At 37.4% G+C, this 21,387-nt stretch overlaps 1 protein-coding gene across 21 annotated transcripts in view; it reads left to right on the forward strand.

Moving 5' to 3' along the window:
- The window catches only part of Dlg2 (discs large MAGUK scaffold protein 2), a 1,899,378-nt gene that overhangs the window by 1,274,470 nt on the left and 603,521 nt on the right, over window positions 1-21,387 (forward strand). The gene's annotated exons all lie outside the window — the stretch shown is intronic.

The following is a 21,387-nucleotide window of genomic DNA, read 5'->3' on the forward strand; positions in this document are numbered from 1 at the left end:
GAGGGAAGATGGGACCAGGAGGAGACAAAGGAAAGGGCTACAATCAGGATATAAAGTGAATAATTATATTTTTTTAATTAAATGGTAACTTGTATTAAAATAGGATATTAACTGTTGATGTGAAATGTGAAGGATATAGTTGAAAAGAGAATTTGTTGAAGAGAAGTATAGAGAACTCTGAAAAGAATCATGGGAATATTGGCTTACTGTAGCTGAAGTGATATTAGGGCATTAACTAAAAAACAAAACAAAACAAAAACCAAGTGAGATGAAAACTCAGGAAGATTCTAGAATAACAAGGAGCAGGCTTGTAGATCTAGTAGAGATGATAGACATGGATATAAAAGTACTGTCCAGAGAACGATAAGGATGAGACCAGTAAGGGCAGACCACGAACTACAGAGGAAAGAAAGTGCTGAGGAGAGGGCCATGAGGTGATGGTAAAGCAGAGAGGGTGAAGGCTAGGGAAAGGTAATTGTATTTACATATGTAAAGAAGTGCTAGATCCTTTAGGCCTACTCTCATATACTGATGGAACACAAAGCAGACTCCAGGAGATTAATACAAATAAAGGGGACTGTTGGTGGATTGGAAAGTCAAAGAGCAGAGGGGTCATTGAGGATAACAGGAGCAAGTGTGATCAAGTCATTCGATGCATGGGTGGAAATGTCACAGTGAAACATCTTACTTTGTGAAATTAATATGTGTCAATAATTCTAAATGAATTTATTAATGGACAAAATGAGGAAGAATGACGATGAAGTGGAGGACACTTGTGCCCTGCCGAACGTTGTATTAATCTTACACTTGAACAAAGGGAAAATATTCCTTTGCTCTCAGTTTACATCAAATTTGAAATGTTTCTTGGGATTCAACAATCAAACTTTATGGGTTTTGTTGTTGTTGTTGTCATTGTTGTTTTTGGTTTCACTGAGCTGTTTTTGCTGGTGCTGTTAGTGATTTTTCTTTGTTTTTGTGTAATTTTGTTTGTTGCTTTGTTAAGCTCTTGGTTCTTTTGGACAATCTAATTGCCCCGGTAATGTATGCAGGGGGATGGGAAGGGAAGGGAGGAATCTGATGCAGTGAGAACCCTGGTGTCATGATGCCTTTACAAATACTGATCAATTGTGTTCTTTACAACACTTCGTGTTCTCAGAGAGAATATTCAAACTCATGAATATTTAAATCCAAAAACAAAAACAAAAAAACCAAAAAACAAAATAGCCTGCACCAAGCTGGAGCCAAATGAATACATTACAACCACCTGTTCTCCTCCCATTTGCACATTGTACAGAGCTAGAAGCAAAAAATGCGGATGAGGGAGAACCATTTCTGCATCAGAGACAAATCCAGTTATGGACATAGTAAGTGACTATATTGCCCCTTCATTATGAAAACCTTTAATCGAGACAATTTGAAATATAAAACGACTTCTTCTATCACACATGTATGAATCCTAAGCTAGTTTTCTTAATTTCACTTTACAAAAATACTAACAATATTGTATCATACTACTATAGTTTTAAAAAACTTGCAATTAAAAAATGCTGTTTTTTATTAAAAACATAAAGCATAGTAATTATTAAGTTTATGACCACTCTTTAAACCCAAAGTTCTATTGTTATGAACATTTAAATAACAGAGGCTGAAAAAGGAAAAAGATTCCAGGAGTGAGATACTATACATAGTGTTATTTTTTTTTTTCTTTTATTTGGTTGAAAGTGTAATTTGGCAGTTCAATGAGTTCAGAAATTTAAGATTAGGATTTTTAACTTAAAGTCTGATAGAAGTTGGCTGATAGAAGACATTCAGGTGAGTAAGAGAAACTGCTCCTACCAAAATTAGAATCTCAGCTAAGAATATTAATAACTCCTGTCTCAAAAAACTAAAACCAAGAATATTAATAACTGAGACTTGAGAGATAGCTCAGTTAGTAGTGTGCTTGTCTTCCAGCCATGAAGACCTAAATTCCAAGCCAAGAACCCACTTTTAAAAGCCAGGCATGGTGGCATGCATATATCATCCCGGCAAAAAGACCACTGTGGATCCCCGTCCTGGCTGGCCACTCAGTCTAGCCTTTTAGGTACATCCCAAGCTGGTGAGAGATCATGTCTCTAAAGAATAGGTTGATAACATATAGGTGCCACAGGGGTAATTAAAATAAAAATAAGAGTTAAAGATGGTGAAAAGAAACATTAGAGTCCTTTTATTGTTCTTTCTTTTCTGTAGAGGTAGAGCAAACAGAGTTTTCTATCAATCTATTATCATCTCTCTCTCTCTCTCTCTCTCTCTCTCTCTCTCTCTCTCTCTCTCTCTCTCTCTCTGTGTGTGTGTGTGTGTGTGTGTGTGTGTGTGTGTGTGTGTGTGTCTGTCTGTCTGTCTGTCTGTCTGTCTGTCTGTTCATGTGTCTATCTGGCTGGCTGGCTGCCTGGCTGCCTGCTTGCCTGTCTGCCTTTCTGTCCGTGTATTTTGTCTTCAAAGAGTGAAACACACTAGCTTTTATTTCTGTCAAAAGCCTGAGCTCTCTGATGCAGACATAGGTAAGATACTAATAAACTTGGCTGGAGTACAGGAGAGCACACCATACCATCACTTAGCTTCCTCCCTCCTGGGGGGGAGGAGCAAAAAGGGACATGGCTGAGAATACTCATAGGTTAGAAAATTACCATCTGGGAAGATCATTAGTTTCTATGGTCTTTGGAACAATGGAAAAAGGAAAATGTTAATAAAGATGATGCAGTAAGTCCATGGCGGGGGATGGGGGGAACCTTTATGAAAGAAGGTCAAAGCTGCGGGGAGATATCTCAGAAATGATTGATGTGCATAAGAAAACAGAACCATTCTTACCCAACCAAGGCTACCTACCATGATAGCTACAGATCAATACACATTTCCTGAATATAAGGCCAGGATTCCACCCAGCACAGGACTCCGAAGAACACCTGCTGAGGTAACATTCAGCTCAGCTCACTGTCATGAACCCTTTCTCAGCTCCTTTGGCTAGATTCATCTGTTGCTGCCCCTCAAACCAGGCTTTGTAAAAAAGGACAACAGCTATGGATGGTTGCCCACATAAGAACGAGCAATTCAGGTGACTTAATTCTAAACTGCTTTGAAGATCACTATGAAGAAGGTTTAATGCCTGATGCTACAAAAGAAGAAAACTGTAAAATATTGCAATTCTAGGGCTTGTAAAGACAGAGCTATGGGAATGCCTTGGGAACAGTTTTAGGAAAGCAAGTCATGATAGCATAGTGCTGAAATGGCCAGCCCTAGATATTAGAATATTAAATATTAAAAGCAAAATGCAAGAATGAATAGACGGAGACTGGGAAAGATTCAGATGAGTTAATGTTCTGAGTAGAGCCCACATTGAACTAACTTGGTTGAAAAACTGAAGACAATTCCTGTGCACCAGGCAGGGCATCTCGCAATCAAGAAGGAGATGTCCAGGATAAAAAAGGTTTTAATGATTTTGTAGTAGTAAGGAAATCTGTTGGCTTATTAAGTTGTATTTTATATTGTTAGAGAAAGTTTGCAAACACCTAATATTTGCACAAATAAAACCTCATGGCCTTCACAGTTGTGCCATCAAGAACAGAAGGATCCAGAGGGTCCTAGAAACCTACAAGTAGAACATTATGATAGGCAGATTTGGGCCCAGGGGTCCCGCTGAAACTAAGGCACCAGCCAAGGACAATACAGGTGGGAAACTTTAAACCCCTACCCAGATCTAGCCAATGGTCAGAACATTCTCCACAGTTGAGTGGAGAGTGGGGTATGACTTTCACACGAACTCTGGTGCCACATATTTGACCATGTCCCCTGGAGGGGGAGACTTGCTTGCACTCAGAGGAAGGATAGCAGGTTACCAAGAAGAAACTTGATACCCTGTGAGCATATACAGGGGGAGGAGGTCCCCCTCAGGACCAGTCATAGGGGAGGAGAATAAGGGGAAAATGGGAGGGAGGGAAGAATGGGAGGATACAAGGGATGGGATAACCATTGAGATGTAACAAGAATAAATTAATAAAAAATTTAAAAAATAAAAATAAATTAAAAAAAGAATTAACAGTAAAAGTTTTGATTATTGAATTCTCACTATGTGCAAGGCAGTTGTTGAATATAATCTCTTTTATTCTTCCCAAGAGTTTTATGAGTTAGGTTCTGAAGAAATAATATTGTGGAATTTTGGCAAATATTCTCAAATTCTTTTTTTTTTTTTTATCTTTTAAAAATTTTTTGTATTTACTTTATATTCCAATTGCTACCTTTCCTCCAACCTCTCCTTCTAGTCCTCGCCCCCACCCCACCATCCACACCGTCCCCACCATCTCCACCATCCTTTTGTCCTTCCCCCCCATCCTCAGAAAAGGATAGGAAAAAGGGAGATCTCCCATGGATATCAACCCACCCCAGACATGAAGTTGCAGTAGGACTAATCACATCCTCTTCACCTTAGCTAAGCTATACAACCCAGCTAGGGAACCGGATCCAAAGACAGGCAACAGAGTCATATATAGCTCCCACCTTCATTGTTAGGAGTCCCATGTGAAGACCAAGCTGCACAACTGTCCATATGTGCCAAGGGCCTAGATCCATGCTGTGTATGCTCTCTGTATGGTGGTTTAGTCTCTGTGGGCCCCTATGAGCCCAGGTTAGTTGATTCTGTATGTTTTCTTGTGGTGTCCCTGACCTCTTTGGCTCTTTCAATCTTTTGTTCCCCTCTTCCATCAAATGTTTGTTTGTTTACTTATTATTATGTTTACTTATTATTATGTTTACTTATTATTATTATTATGTTTACTTATTATTATTGTTACTTATTATTATGTTACTTATTATTATTATTATTATTATTATTATTATTATTATTATTATTATTGTTGTTACTTATTATTATTATTGTTACTTATTATTATGTTTACTTATTATTATTGTTTACTTATTATTATGGCTGTGGGTTTGCATCTGTGTCTGTCAATTGTTGGGTGAAGCCTCCCAGATGACAGCCATGCCAAGTGACTCTCTGGACATGTAGCAGAATATTGTTAATATTGTCAGGGATGGGTTGTCTCTCCTGACATGGGTCTCAAGTTGGACCAGTTATTGGTTGGTCATTTCTTAAATTTCTGCTCCATCTTTACCCCTACACATCTTGTTGTCAGGAGAAAAGGTGGGTCTTTTCTGACCACAGGAGATGGCCATATCAGGATTCATATCCCGCATTGCTCGGAGTCCCAAGCAGGGTCACCTTCATAGATCCTGGGGAACCTCCACTGTCCTAGGGTTCTAGCTTGTCCCAGAGATGCCACCACCACCACCAATTCCAGTCCTGTCTACCCATGCTCTCTCCCTCCACAGCCCCCACTTGACCCTTTCTGCACCCCTCCCAAACCACTACCTCACCCATTTCCCCCTCCGTCTACTCCTAATGAACACTTTATTTCCCTTTCTCAGTAAGATTCAAGTGTGCTCCTTTGGGACCTCCTTGTTACTTAGTTTCTTTGGGTCTGTGGATTTTGCATGGATACCCTGCACTTTGTGGCTAATATCCTTTTATAAGTGAGGACACGCCATGTTTGTCTTTCTCAGTCTGGGTTACCTCACTCAGGATCATCTTTTCTAGTTCCATCCATCAGTTTGCCCTTTTTAAAATAGCTGAATAGTATTCTATTGTGTGAATGTACCACATTTTCTTTAGTTGACAAACATTTAAGTTGTTTCTAGTTTCTGAATATTGAATAAAGCTGACTGCAATAGCACTTTCAAAGTATTGGAGGTAAATCTTGTATTCTACTTGAATTGTATGAGTATAATACATCATATTATAGTAGAAATATAAATTATGTGTGTGAAGAATAGTCTTACATTTGAATTTTATACCAATGTATCAAAATTAAACTTTTCTGCATCAATATACAAAATTCTATACCAATAAATTTAAAAATAACTACGTGAGCAACAATTAGGACCTTAAGTTGAGAAGTAGACTTAATAATCTACTCTTTGTCCTATCATCCCTATATATTTCTATATTCGCCCTTCTTTCTTTTCATCCCCTATCTCTAAACCTAAGAAAGAAAGATGAAGGAAAAGTGAGACATCCTTCCTGAGTCCAACCTTCTTTTCTCACTGAATAAGACCAGTAATAACCTATAACCGACTCCCAATGAAAATAAACATTTATAACTCAAGAAAGCAACAAAAAACCTACCCAACCCCCACCCCTAAGGGAAATGGGGCATCATTCTCTTAAGGTTTCTTCTAGCTGGTTTGGGACAAATAATACCTTTGTAAGGGCCCAAATAAAATTGGGGAAAATTGTTAAACAAACTATGAGTAGCATTTGTGGTACAGTTTCTGAATGTTGAGAAATTCCTGTCTTAATGAAAGTCCTGTGTGGGACAGTCTGAAATGCTGGACTAATTGGGATCTGAAGTTTTCTTTGAAGCTGTCTTGGAAGCTGTCCTGTTCTAATAAGGAACAGCAACTGAAGCACTTAGTGCTGGAACATGAAGGATGCAGGATGTCAGTGTCCACCGTGCTGAGCGCAATGAAACCTGTCAGGTCTGATGTAGCTTCAATGTCTGGTTCTTTTGTTCTGAAAACATATAATTTCTCACAAGCATTATGCCGTCCTAAAATTATAAATGTATGAGGTGTGGTGGATGCACAGAACAATTAAGGCTAGTTCTCTGCTCTTTGTATGAGCAGAAGAAAGAAATCTGCAAATCTTCACTCATGCCATGGCATCTAATAATAAGTCAAAGGAATTCTGTAACCAACAAGAAGCATTGTCTATGCAAAGACATTCATGTCTCAGCCAGTCCCAGAGCTATTCCCATATAGTGGTATTAGCAATATAAGTTACCTGCTTGTTCTGAAGTTTAAATTTTTACATCCTGATTGTAGCCCCCTCCCTTGTCACCTCCGCATCTCACCTCCCTCCCTTCCTCCCTCATCCTCTCTCTCTCTCCTTCCCCTAATCCTCAGAAAGGGGAGCCCCCCTCCCCTAATAAAAGCTGCTATGAACATAGTTGAGCAAATGTCCTTGTGGTATGATAGAGAAACTTTTGGGTATATTCCCAAGACTAGTATAACTGGGTCTTGAGGTAGAATTGTTCCTAATTTTCTGAGAACCAGCCAAATTGATTCCCCAAGTGTACAAGTTTGCAACCGAGCAGCAATGGAAGAATGTTCCCCTTTCTCCACATCCTCACCAGCAGGTATTGTCACTTGAGACCTTGTCCATCTGATGGGTATAAAATGAAATCCCCGAGTCATTTTGATTTGCATTGCCCTGATGGATAAGGATGCTGAACATTTCTTTAGTGTTTCTCAGGCATTAGTTTCCTCTGTCCGAATTCTCTGTTCAGATCTGTACCCATTTTGTAATTGGTTATTTTTGTTGTTGTTGTTGATGTCTACCTTCTTGAGTTCTTTATGTATTTTGCATATCAGCCCTCTGCCAGATGTAGGCCTTATGAAGGTCTTTTCCCATCTGTAGGTGCTGTTTTATACTTTTGATAGTGTCTTTGCCTTTTCAGTTTCATGAGGTCCTGTTTATTAATTTTGATCTTATTGTCTGAGCTGTCGATGTCCTGTTCAGGAAGTTGTCTCCTGTTCCAATGTGTTCACAGTTATTCTCCACTTTCTTTTCTATCAGATTTAGTGTATAAGTTTTATGTTTCAGTCTTTGAGGAACTTAGACTTGACTTTAGTGCAGCGTGGTAACTATGGATGTATTTGATTCCTTCTCTATGCAGACATCCAGTTAAAGCAACACCATTTGTTAAAAATGCCTTTCCCCATTGTATAGGTTTAGCTTCTTTGTCAAAAATCAAGTGACCATAAGTGTGTGGGTTTACTTCTGGGTCTTCAGTTTGGTTCCATTGATCAAACTGTATGATTTAATGCCAATATCACACTTTTTTTTTAAGTTACAATTGCTCTGTAATACTGCTTGAAATCAGGCATGGTGATACTTCCAGAGGTCCTTTTGTTGTACAGGTTTGTCTTAGTTGTCCACAGTTTTTCATTTTTCCATATGAAGTTGAGAATTGGACTTTCAAGGTCTATAAAGAACTGTGTTGAAATTTTGATAGCAATTACTCTGATTCTATAGACTGCTTTTTTGTAAGATGGCCATTTTTACCATGTTAGTCCTATTGATCCATGAGCCTGGGAGATCTCTCCATCTTCTGATATCTTCTTCAAATTCTTTCTTCAGAGACTTGAAGTTCTTTTCATACAGGTTTCTTGGTTGGAATTATGCCAAAACATATTACATTATTTGTGGCTATTGTGAAGTGTGTAGGTTCTTTAATTTCTTTCTCGGCCTATTTATTGTTTGTATAAAGAAGGGTTACTGATATTTTTAAGTTAATTTTTATCTAGCCACTTTGCTGAAGGTGTTTATCAGATGTAGGAGTTCTCTGGTAAAGTGTTGGGGGTCACTTATGTATACTATCATATGATTTGTTAATAGCAATACTTTAACTTTTTCCTTTCCAATTTGTATTCTCTTAATCTCCATTAGTGGTCTTATTCTTCTATCTAGAACTTCAAGTACTATATTGAATAGATACAGAGAGAAGGGACAGCTTTGTCTTGTCCCTGATTTTAGTGGAATTGCTTTCATTTTCTTTCCATTTAACTTGATGTTGACTATCAGCTTGTTGTAATTGCCTTTATTATGTTTAGGTATGTGAAATATATTTCTGTTCCTTCCAAGACTTTTAACATGAAGGTGTGTTTATTTTTGTCAAAGGACTTTTATACATCTAATGAGATGATAATGTGATTTTTTTTCTTTCAGTTTGTTTATATGATTGATTGCATTGATGGATTATCATATATTGAACCATCCCTGAACCCAGGGTGAAGCCTACTTGATCATGGTGAATGGTGCTTTTGATAGGTTCTTGGATTTGATTTGCTAATATTTTATTGAGTAGTTTTGTATCGATGTTCATGAGTGAAAGTTCTGAAATTCTCTTTCTTTGTTGAGTCTTTGTGTGGTTTAGGTAGCAGGATGACTGCAGTCACATATAATGAGTTTGGCAATGTTCCATCTGTTTCTATTTTATAGAATTGCTTAAAGAGTATTAATATTATCTCTTCTTTGAAAGTCTAGTAGAATTCTGCACTGAAACCATCTGGTCCTGGGCTTTTTTTTTTTTTTAAGATTTTAGAATTAGTATACTTTTAAAGGAGATTAATTTTTATTATGCATATAGTGCTCTGTCTGCATCAGGTCATATTATAGACAGTTGTGAGCCACCATGTGGTTTCTGGCAATTGAACTCAGGACCCCTGGAAGAGGATTCAGTGCTCTTAACCTGTGAGCCATCTCTCCAGCCTGGTTGTGAGACTTTTAATGACTGCTTCTATTTCCTTAATTGAAAGTGTTTACCTGATCTTGATTTAACATTGCTAAATAATATCTATCAAGAAAATCATCCATATTGTTTATATTTTCCAATTTGGGAGAGTTCAGGCTTTTGAAATAAGATCTAATGATTCTTTGGAGTTCCTCAGCTTCTGTTGTTATGTCCCACTTTTCATTTTTGACTTTTTAAATTTGTATATTGTCTCTCTGACTTTTAGTTGGTTAGGCTAAGGATTTTTCTATTTTGTTGATTTTCTCAAAGAGTAAGCTCTTGATTTGGTTGATTCTCCAATTTATTTATGAAGGTACTTAGTGCTATGAGCTTTCATTGTATCCTATAAGTTAGGGCATATTGTACCTTCATTTTATTGAATTCTAGAAAGTTTTTAATTTTTTTATTTCTTTCCTGACCCAGTGGTCATTGAGTAGAGTAGTTGTTCAAATTCCATGAGTTTGTAGGCTTTCTCTTATTTCTGTTGCTGTTGAAATCCAGCTTTAATCCATAGTGATCTGATAAGATAGAAGGGTTTATTTCAGTTTTCTTGTATCTGTTGAGGCTTGCTTTGTGATTGGCTATATGATTGTTTTGGAGAAGATTCCAAGAAGTGTTGAGACGAATGTATATCCTTTTTGTGTCTGGGTGAAAAGTTCTGTAGATATCTATTAGGTTCATTTGATTTATGAAATCTGTTAGTGTTATTATTTATCTATTTAGTTTCTGTCTAGATGCCCTGTCCATTGGTGAGAATAAAGTGTTGAAATCTTCCACTATTAATGTGCGGAGTTCAATGTGTGATTTAAGCTTTAGTAATGTTTCTTTTATGATTGTGTGTTCCCTTGCATTTGGGACATAAATGTTCAAAGTTAAGATATAATCTTGGTGGATTTTTCCTTTGATGAGTACGAATTGTCTTTTCCCATCTCTTTTGCTTAATTTTGGTTGAAACTCTATTTTACTCCATATTGGAATGGCTATTTCAGCTTGCTTCTTGTTTCCATTTGTTTGGGAAAACTTTTTCCAGAACTCTACTCTGATGTAGTGTCTATCTTTGTTGCTGAGGTATGGTTTTTGTATGCAGAAAAATGTTGAATCATATTTTCATATCCATTCTGTTAGCCTGTGTCTTTTTAATGGGGAATAGAATCCATTGATGTTGAGAGATATTAATGACCAGTGATTGCTAATTCCTGTTATTTTTTAGGCTGGTGGTAGTGTGTGCATGTGTTTCTCTTCTTTTGGATTTGCTAGTGTTGGGTTTTTTATTTCCTATGATTTCTTGGATGCAGTTAACCTACTTGGGTTGGAGTTTTCCTTCAAGAATCTTCTATAGGGCTGGATTTGTGCATTGATGTTGGCTAAACTTGTTGGTTTTTTTTTTGTTTGTTTGTTTGTTTGTTTTTTTGTGGAATATCTTGTTTTCTTCATCTATGATGACTTAAAATTTTGTTCCATATAGTATTCGGGCCTGACATCTGCAGTCTCTTAGTGTCTGCAAGACATCTGCCCAGGCCCTTCTCTGGCATGTACAGTATCTGTAGAGAAGTCAGCTGTAACTCTAATGGTTCTGCCTTTATATGTTACTTGGCCTTTTTCCCCTTGCAGCTTTTAATATTATTTTTTTCTTTGCTCTGTACATTTAGTGTTTTAACTTTTATGTGGTAGGAGGATTTTTCTTTTCTTGTCATCTCTAAGCTTCTTGTATGTTTATAGGCATCTATTTCTTTAAGCTAGAGAAGTTTTGTTCTATGATTTTATTTTTGAAAATATTTTCTAAACCTTGGAGCTGGGAATCTTCTCCTTCTTCTATTAATACTGCTCTTAGGCTTCATCTTTTCATAGTGTCCCAGATTTTTGGGTGCTTTCTGTTAGGAACTTTTAGATTTAACATTTCCTTTGGCTGATGTATCAATTTTTTCTATTCTGTCTCCTACACCTCCTGTATTATGTTGATGATGCTTGTGTCTGTAGTTCTTGTTCTCTTCCTTAGGTTTTTCCATCTCCAGGAGTCCCTCTGCTTGTGTTTTCTTTGTTGCTTCTATTTCTCTATTCATGTCATGAACAGGTTTGTTTGGTTTTTTTTTTTTTCACTTTTCTTCACCTGTTTGATTGTATTTTCCAGTATTCCTTTAAGGGATTTATTTATTTCCTCTTTAAAAATGTTTATCATCTGTATAAAATTGTATTCAAGGTCATCTTCTTTTGGTATAAGATTGTATTCAAGGTCATCTTCTTTTCCTTTGGCTGTGTTAGGCTATCCGGGGCTTGCTGTTATAGGATAGCTAGGCTCTGGTGGTTTCATATTGCCCTGGCTCTTGTTGGTTGTATTATTATGCCAGCCTTTAGTCATCTGGTTGTTCCTGGTTTTGGCTGGTAGCTCCTGGCAGACCTCCTCCAGAAGGCAGGCAGAGCAGAGTAGTGGGCCAGACAGTAGATCTCAAGAGCTGCAGTGCAGCTCACTGTTGGTGACTCTGGTCCCAGGGGGACCCTGCAGGCAGGGGATTGGAAGGGAGAGGTCTAGTGTGTTTATTCCTACGGCCCAGCAATCCTCTTCAAGAAGGTAGGAAGAGCTGAGGGCCTGAATATAGAGCTCAGGGGACCACAAACAGTTCACCTCTGCTCAAATTCATATGATATGTGCTGTATAGTTCATATGCATTGTATAGCCAAATTATCATAATAACCATATATTCTCATCTCATACGTGAAAAAACAATTTTTAGTATGTTAGAGATTTTTTCCTCATGCCCAAATATCATAAATATTGTAAAAGGCAATTCAAGCATGTGTGCACGTGTGTGTGTGTGTGTGTGTGTGTGTGTGTGTGTGTGTGTGTGTGTTTTCTTTCTGTGATCTACATTCTCATTAAACATCTAAACGTGAACATAAATTCAGGTATAAAAAGTATCAACATTTTAGGACATGTCTGCTAATAGAGATCTTTCAACAGAAGAAAAAGATCAATATTTGCAAAGCACTAAGGAAAAAAAAAGGAGATAAGCACAACTGTGTGTGAATGCTTTGTGTGAATGAGTGTATGCATCTATGTAGTGTTTGATAGTGGTAGAACCCAGTCCAGTTAGAGCTCCTGTGAAGACTTGATATTAGATGTATGGATAGAGAAACTGAATCACAATGATGGGAAATCCCTGTCATGTTCTACATCATTTTGGGGAACATCTGATATACTCACCTGAAACATTCCACTGTTTCCTTGATTAATCCATTTCCTCATTGATGTAGTTACCATGCAGCTATGTGAAGAGGTCTGTGGCTGCAAGCTATAACTACAAATGAAGTAAAGTATCATGTCTGTGTTTTCTTCTGGAAGGTGCAAAAATGGTAGTTGGTGGAGCTTTTGGTTATCATAAGCATTACACACTAATCAAAGTCCAATGAGAATATTATATTCTGAGATTATATTAATCAAAGAAATATATTTATTGTGTAATAATTTCTTACAATAAGGGTCAGAGTTTACATAGTGTCTCTTACCTTTTGACGTTGTGTCTAGCACAGTGACATAAAATGCTTAATGAAGGAAGGATTTATTTTGGGTGACTCTTTTTTTTTTTTTTTTTTTTTTTTTTACATTTCTTAGTCATTTTTATTTCTTCTTTTGAGAAATCATTGTTCCAATCCATAGTCCATTTTTAACTGGGTCAATTGGTTTTTGTTGTTGTTTTGTTTTACTTTTTATTCTTTTTTTTTAATTTTTTTAGTAATTTATTCTTGTTATATCTCAGTGTTTATCCCATCCCTTGTATCCTCCCATTCCTCCTCCTATGACTGTTCCTGAGGGGGATTACCTCCCCCTGTATATGCTCATAGGGTATCAAGTCTCTTCTTGGTAACCTGCTGTCCTTCCTCTGAGTGCCTCCAGGTCTCCCCCTCCAGGGGACATGGTCAAATATGAGGCACCAGAGTTCGTGAGAAAGTCATATCCCACTCTCCACTCAACTGTGGAGAATGTTCTGACCATTGGCTAGATCTGGGTAGGGGTTTAAAGTTTACCGCCTGTATTATCCTTGGCTGGTGCCTTAGTTTGAGCGGGACCCCTGGGCCCAAATCTGCCTATCATAATGTTCTACTTGTAGGTTTCTAGAACCCTCTGGATCCTTCTACTTTGCTGTTCTCCCATGCTTCTCTCACTCTTTCAGAGTGTTTAGATCACTGTTTTCAAGCTATGTGATGAGATAGAAAATCATAATGGTGACCATATGTGCAGAGGTTGTTCTTCACTTTTAGCAAACTGAGCCAGATGAAGAAGTACATACAAAGGAACTTAAATGCAACACTGTCCCAAGGACGGCCTAGTAACCTACTACTTCGTAGGCTCCATCTCCCACTTTTTACCACTTGTCAAAAGTACCTATATATAACAAACCCATCAAAGATTAATCCATCAACCAGGACTCCATGCTTATGATTTAGTTGATTCTGGAAACACACCTGGATGTGCTTCACATAGCATCACACAGCATTTCTTTTAGGTGTATGTGTGTGGACATGTGTGACCCAGATGTGCTTGCCAGTAGAAACCTGTGTGAAATCTAGAGGTTGACACTAGGATTTCTCAATTCTTTCTCCGTGTTTTCTGAGAGAGTCTCCCACTGATGCTATAGTCCCATACTTAGATAGACTGGCTTATAAGCAAGATTCAGGAACCTGACCTTCTCTGTCCTCCAAGGGATGGGACCAGTCTTGTTCTGTCATGTGTAATTTTGTGGGTACGTTGATCATCTTAACTCCAGCCCTTGTGCTTACACAGCAAGCACGTTACCCACTAAGCCATCTTCTCACTAGCTAAGCGTTACTTAGTACAAAGAATCTGCTAGTGAAATTTCACCACCACGAATTCTTTCGCATTCTAGTCGACGAAGGAACTGAATCTGTTTAAATAACAAATACTAAATAGATTTTCAAGAGCCTTGTACATGGTAAATAGTGGGCTAGTGGCCTTCACTTGACTCTGTATTTTGTTTATTTCATATCATACTTCTATAAGGTCTTAAAATGCCTGTGTATTACTTCCCATTAGAGGATGTGTTTCATGAGAATATATGTATATCTTAAAGTCTATTTTCTCACTGTCTGTCATTATGCTTGGTATTTTGTTAATATCTAATAATTGTCCTTTGGGTAGGACTGTGTTTAGTCTTCTGGGCCTGTGTTTTGATGTTTCTGCATCAGCACTTGTTAAAATATGTGGCATGGGGTCTGTAAGAATCTCTTCTTCTTGAAGTTCAATATGTTCTTAGCTTTAGGGAAATTTAGAAGGTGGTAAAAAATTTTTAAATCAAGGAAATCATTAAGATTCCAATTTAAAAAGATTAAAGCATGAAATATTTCACCTGTGCTATTCATGAAAAAAAAGTATCTTTTCAGGAGATAAAAATAAATCTTGAAATCAAATTATGTTATCATCCAGGCAGGTGGTTACTATAGCAGTGAAGGAAAAAAAGACAGTAAAATTGACTAAAGGTTTCCAGAGACAGAAAAAATATATAAAGCATTCCAAGTTTATAAAATGATAACTTTAAGCACAAAGTTTGAATGTAAGTGGGCTGTGGGTCTTACTTTCTCTTCATTTAAGTGTCATATGAGGTCAGGAAGGCACCCTGCCCAGAAAAGTGCTGGACAGTGTGTGGCATCAAATTGGCATTTTGGCCACCAGAGAAACCAAAGCCATCAATTATATAAAGAAAAAATAGTAATATAAAGAAAGCTATTTTTTCATCTTTGAGAATTCATATATATGAGCATATCTATTTCTAATACATTTTCTCCCAACTTATGTTTTCTCCTCTGTCTCTGTCTTGCTGTCTCTGTCTCTCTGTCCCTGTCTCTCTGTGTCTCTGTGTCGGCCATCTCTGTGTCTCTGTATCTCTGTCTCTCTCTCCCTTTTTCTCTCTCTGTGTCTCTGTCTCTGTCTGTCAGTCTGTCTGTCTGTCTGTCTGTCTCTCTCTCTCTCTCTCTCTCTCTCTCTCTCTCTCTCTCTCTCTCTCTCTCTCTCTCTCTCTCTCTCTCTCTCTCTCTCTCTCTGCCTGATTAGTGCTTCCCTTGTGTACACAGAAGTGGTACCTTCCATCTGAGAATGGGAAACCTACCAGTGGTCACACCCAGAAATAATTATTTTGTATTCTCAGCAACTATTAACTGCAAGTGGCTCCTCAGTAAGAGGAGAGACTTGGAAAGCACCTCCCTCATCAGTGCTGGTTTTTTATTTGGCATGATCTGGTACAAATAACCAAAGATGTAAGCTCATGGGTGCAATGACCACGCTGTGTCAGAGAGACAGCATTTCAAGGCGTTCTGTTTTCATTCTCTAGTTCTTTTATTCTTTCTGGCTTCTCTTGCACAAAGTTTCCTAAGGCTTGGGGTGGCTTGCTGAGGAACATGTCCCTTTTAGGGCAGTGGACTCATTGTTTGGTACTCTAAGCAGACCCTGCATTGACTGTTGACAACTGAAAAAAAAAATATTATCCAAGCTTGGAAGAAGCACAGGTCTACAAATATAAATATAAATATTTAGAAGGCAATTAGACAACATGAACATTTAGCAAGACAAAAGCAGGTTCTACCCAAAAGCTTATGCCATCTCCACCATGGGGCTTTGACCAGATTCACAGCAGTAGACATGAAATTCCCTCCTGTGGAACAGGCCTTAAATCTAGTTAGTTACCCAACAGCAGCCATGTGTACCAGGAGGCACAGATAGCTTGGCTGATAGGTAGTATAGCTGGATAATCCCACTGATGTCACTTTTCCACCAGCAGCCTGCATCACACCTCACAGTGCTACAAAAGAAGGGAGGAAGTTTCCCAACTGGTTTAAGAGTAATTTTTCTATGTTCTGCAGCCAAACTATTGTGTTTTTAGCAATAGGATCTTGATATGCAGCTATGGTGAGTAACCAAAGACAATGGAAATAGCCTGTTTCACTGAAACCCTATTTTCCAAAACTAGGAAATTCTGTATATCTTATTTATTTTCCAAAATGTCAGTCCCTTGATTTTCTAGTTTTCAAGATGAAGAAGAGATTAGAAAGAGATGAGCAGGCCAGCACTGGAGTTAATAAGGACCTCACCCATGCAACTTTCTGTACCCCATACTATCAGAAACACAGTATATTGCTAAGATGCTTAATGCCACAGGACATGTCACTGGTCAAGGGACAATACATTTGGTACAGTTCTTTTCAGAAAGAGAACTTCATGAGTAGAAACATTCATATCGGGGAAGAGTTAGGGGAATGGCTTTGTAAATAAATGCTTGCTGTAGGAGTGTGAAGACCTAAGTTCAAATCCCTCAATCATACATAAATTAGCACAGGTCTGTAACCACTGTGCTCCTAGGCTGAGAAGGAAGGCAGAGACAAGAAAATTCCCCAGAAGCTCATGGGTCTGCCAGCCTGCTCTATTCAGCAAAGAGTCTCTGTTTCAAACAATTTAAAAGGGGTTGGGACCAACATTTCAATCTGTCCTCTGACTTAAATGCCCCCCAACATTCATGCACATGTACCATAAGCACACACACACACACACACACACAAATGAATGAATGAATGAATGGATAAGAAAATACAATTAGAAAGGTGCATGTTGAGGAACTGATTTGGATTAGACAGATCTTGGTTGGGGTGGGGGGGCTCACAAGAGAGGGTTTCTGATATCTCCTTTGTCAATAGAGAACGGGAGTCATAGTCAACAGTTTTTGTTTCTGCATGAAGATGCTGAGATGATAGGTGAGAGTGATTCTCTGTAGATACTCCTTGATTTAGGACCACTCAGAAAATGACCACAGTGTGTGGAAACTACTGAAGGAACCATCTCCTGGTCCAATTAATTGAAAAGGCTCTAAACATCTATAAAATCACAACCAAGACTTAAGAACTTCTCATTAAAATACAGATATTCTTAGTTCTTCTGTTTTGTTCTTTTTATCAAAGTCTCTGCCAAGAGAGAATATAGCTTTTTTCCCCTTAGAGCTTATCAAGGGAACCTAGCCATCACTCTTCTTCTAATGAGAGAATAGACCTTAGAATCTCTAAAATAACTTATTCCTGAATGCCCACACTATCTTTATGATTCCACATATTTAATTATATATCAGTTAATGTTGAAGTGTGAGTTTACTTATTGTTAAAAAGCATTTATTACTCTTTAATTTTGCTAGATTCTACCACAGACAGACATGATATTCTTTCTTTTTAAAGCCAGTTTACGTCCTGGATGCTGCTGTCTACCATTAAGAAGAGAGCCTGGATATTGTTAAATTGAGCAAAAAACATTCTATTCTTTAGTTGAAAACTAAAGCGCATTGGAGTACAAAGAAGCTGGCAGCTAAGGCTTATATGACATGTTCAAAAAGCTAAGTAGGTTACGATGTGCACATAGGATGAATCTTGGATTTAATATTCAGCATGCTAAGCAAAAATTCTATATGCTACTATATATGCTCTGTGAATCAAAGCAGTAAAACATTCTTGCCTTCTGCTTCTTGAAAGAATGTCTTTCCCTGTGAATCTTTGGATATTTACTATCAGGCTTATTTGCCTCTCTTTGAAGCTCATTCCCAGTTTGCAGCTCTTTAATAACATAAAGGGCTTCACTCTAGAGAACCAGTGAAGCAAGGAAAAGCTCCATGGAGCTACACTGAGTGAATGAGAACATATCACATTAATTCAGTCTCCTCCTAATGCCCTCCTTCTATCAACTATGGAAAGTTAAAAGATAAACAAACGTTCAGACAGACACATACATATGCGAGGAGTTCTGAGGGTTTGTTTTTTTGTTTTTTTTTTTTTTGTTTTTTTTTCACTTTCATATGTGCTCAACCAAAACCTTCCGAAAGCTGTTGAAGCTTTCTGACATCACAAAGTCTTTTTCTGTGAGTCATTAAATTGCTGAAGCCCAGAAAATCAAATTTAGTTTAGGTCTGTTTGATAATGTAATAACACAGTAAAATGTGATTCACCAATTAGCTCGTGTAATTGAATAATCAAAAACATGCCCCGAATGAGTCGCTGAGGCGTAGTCCAGCACCCTAGTGGCTCTATATTTTACTGATTACACTTGCAGGTACATTTTCCATCAGTGAGAGTCCCTCCATGTTCGTATGACAGAGAATCTACAAGTATCTGTGCTTGTAGTTGATAGGATACTTGGTTCTATTACCCATTCATTTCTTGTTTTTCCATCAGTTCCCTCTTGACCACGCTCCACATTGGGTAGAGGGACTGGCTATCTAATCGCAGCCTCCAAAGAGCTTGCAGGCTCTGTGTACTATATTTAAATACCTTTAGGATGGAGAACCAAACTGATGTCTGAACCTTCAGAAAATCATAAGTTTGTGGCTGAAATGATTCCTGAATGACTCCTACATTCTAGTGGTGCTGGTGAGATCTAGGTTAGGGAGAAAAAAGTAATAGACAATGTGGGAGGTTTTACTCAGAAATTTTAATTGGGTAAGAAGAAATCTGTAGCAGATAGAAATAGAAACAGAATATTTGTTAGATCGTTTTACAGCATTTCCTCATATTTCTTCATGCACATCTGTGGAAACATAGGTGCCTAGCTGTATTCGAAATGTATTTCTCTTTCTAAATTCAGATCAATTCAAGGATTGTTTGGATGCTTAAAACAATGTCTAATGAGGACTTTAAAAACATGCTCGTTGTATTTGCTTATTACTTCTGAAGTATTTTGGCATGCTTTCCTGGTCCTGGGCTTCCCAAGAGACAAAATAAAGAATGATTGGACTATGTTATCTTAAATTGACATGGAATTGACTCAGTCAATCCTACTGTAGTTTTGCTCCTCAAGCAAAAAGAGAAAGAGGAGGAGCAGAAAGAAAAGGAGGAAGAAAAAGAGGAGTAAGCAGGGGGGAGGAGAGGAGGAGAGAAATCACAGAGAGTTTTGCATTGCCATTTTAAAGGTCATGCGTTAATGTTACCCATGAGATTTAAACAGCTATTACCAAGCAATTTCTTTGTAATTATATAATCGCCCTTAGATTATTAATTCTTCATGCATATTTTGCATTGTCCCCTCACATAAAATTATAATAACAACATTCTTATGAGATGAAATCATTAATTTTTATAGCACCTCATTTTATTTGAGAAAAATAAGCAAACAAAACAATCAAAAATTTAACCTGAAGAAAATATTCTGGAATGGCAGATGCATGTCACCACACCTGGAGTTCCCCCAGCAGTTTTTGTTTGTTTGTTTTTGCTTTTTATTTTTATTTTATTTATTTTTATTAAATAATTTTATGTTTTACATATACATTTATATTATTACCCATGTATACAATAAACTACCTATACCAAGAAGGAACATGGCACAATCAGGAATTATAAAAATGTTACATTGTTAGTGTTTTGGCTATTTGTATTTGGCAGCTTTGAAGAAAACATCCTTCCTATCTTGGTGACTCTAAAATTCTGAATGTAAATCAATATCCATTATATCCTGTCTTTATCACCTTAAAACATCTATCTAGACTTTAAGACATCTTAAGCCCTAAACTACTAAGATTCATTGTAACACTAAACTATCTGGTCAACCCCATCAGAGACCTGAGAAGGAATAAACTTGATTACATGAGTATTGCCAGGAGCTTTCCAAATGAGAAGATGATAGAGACAGTTGACTACCCAGAACTCTCTATAACACTGGAGCATCAGCTTTAGCCTTCTGGCCCAATGTATCTGATAGGCATATTTATGAGGTAGTAACTGTTGAAGACTTGCTTATCCTATCTTGACAGAGTTTGACCATCCACTCTGCCTTGCATCCAAGCTTGCTCATTCTTAGCAAAATTCTGTCTGTGGTAGAAAGGAAAACAATTTGTCCAGTGGCTTATTTGCCACATTTGAAGCCACCTCCATAAAGAGGTTATTTAATGTTCATCATCCTCCTTAAGATAGGCTGGGCATTGCCAGGAGTTAACCTGTCTCATTGTCAGTGAATCTTTAAAATAATAAAAAACATAAAATAATAATAATAATAATAATAAACATTTTTAAATGCCATATTCTGTATGACTCTGAGGTTTATAAAGACCTTATCTAACTCTTTTGCCTTATCTTTCTATAGAATCATATCTATCTGTTGCACTTAAGATGTATATTCTTATGATAAAAATAGACTAGTAATTGATATGACCATGATTTGATCAACTAACAATTAACTTGATAACTTATTTATCCTAAACAGCCTGCAACAGCACTTTCAAAGTAGAGAGAAGTACCTTTATATTATAATTGATATGGGTACAATACCTCATATTAAATGAGAAATATATATTTAATATGTATGAAGATAATCTTACACGAATTCTATCCAGGTATCTAAAATTAAACTTATTTTGTGTCTATATACAAAATTCTATACCAGTGAATTAAAAATAATCTTATAAGTGACAATTGAGGCATTAAGTTGAGGAGTAGATTCACTAATCTACTTTTAGTTTTACTTCCCTATATATTTCTATATTCCCCCTTCTTTCTTTTCAAGATAAAGGAAAAGAGAGACATCTCAGAGTCCAAGCTTGTTTTCTCTCTAAATAAGACCAATAATAACTTGTGATCAACTCCCACTGAAAATAACCCTCTGTAGCCCAAGAAAGCAACCAAAGTCCTACCCAACCCCCCTTAAAGGAAATGGGATGTCATTTGCTTAAGGTTTCTTCTGGCTGATTTGGGATTAATAACACCTTTGTAAGGGCCCAAATAGAATGTGGGAAATGGTTAAATAAGCTAGGAATAGAATTTGTGGTCCAGTTTCTAAATGTTGAGAAATTCCAGGCTTAATTATAGTCCTGTGTGGGACAGTCTGAAATGCTGGCCCAATTGGGATTGGAAGCTTTCTTTGAAGCTGTCCTGGAAGCTTTGTGTTCTGATGAGGCACAGCAACTCAAGCACTTGGTGCTGGAACATGAAGGATGCAGGATGTCAGTGTTCAGCATGCTGAGAGGAATGAATC

The sequence above is a fragment of the Acomys russatus genome, chromosome 7 (assembly GCF_903995435.1).
Source record: "Acomys russatus chromosome 7, mAcoRus1.1, whole genome shotgun sequence".
NCBI classification, from domain to species: Eukaryota; Metazoa; Chordata; class Mammalia; order Rodentia; family Muridae; genus Acomys; species Acomys russatus.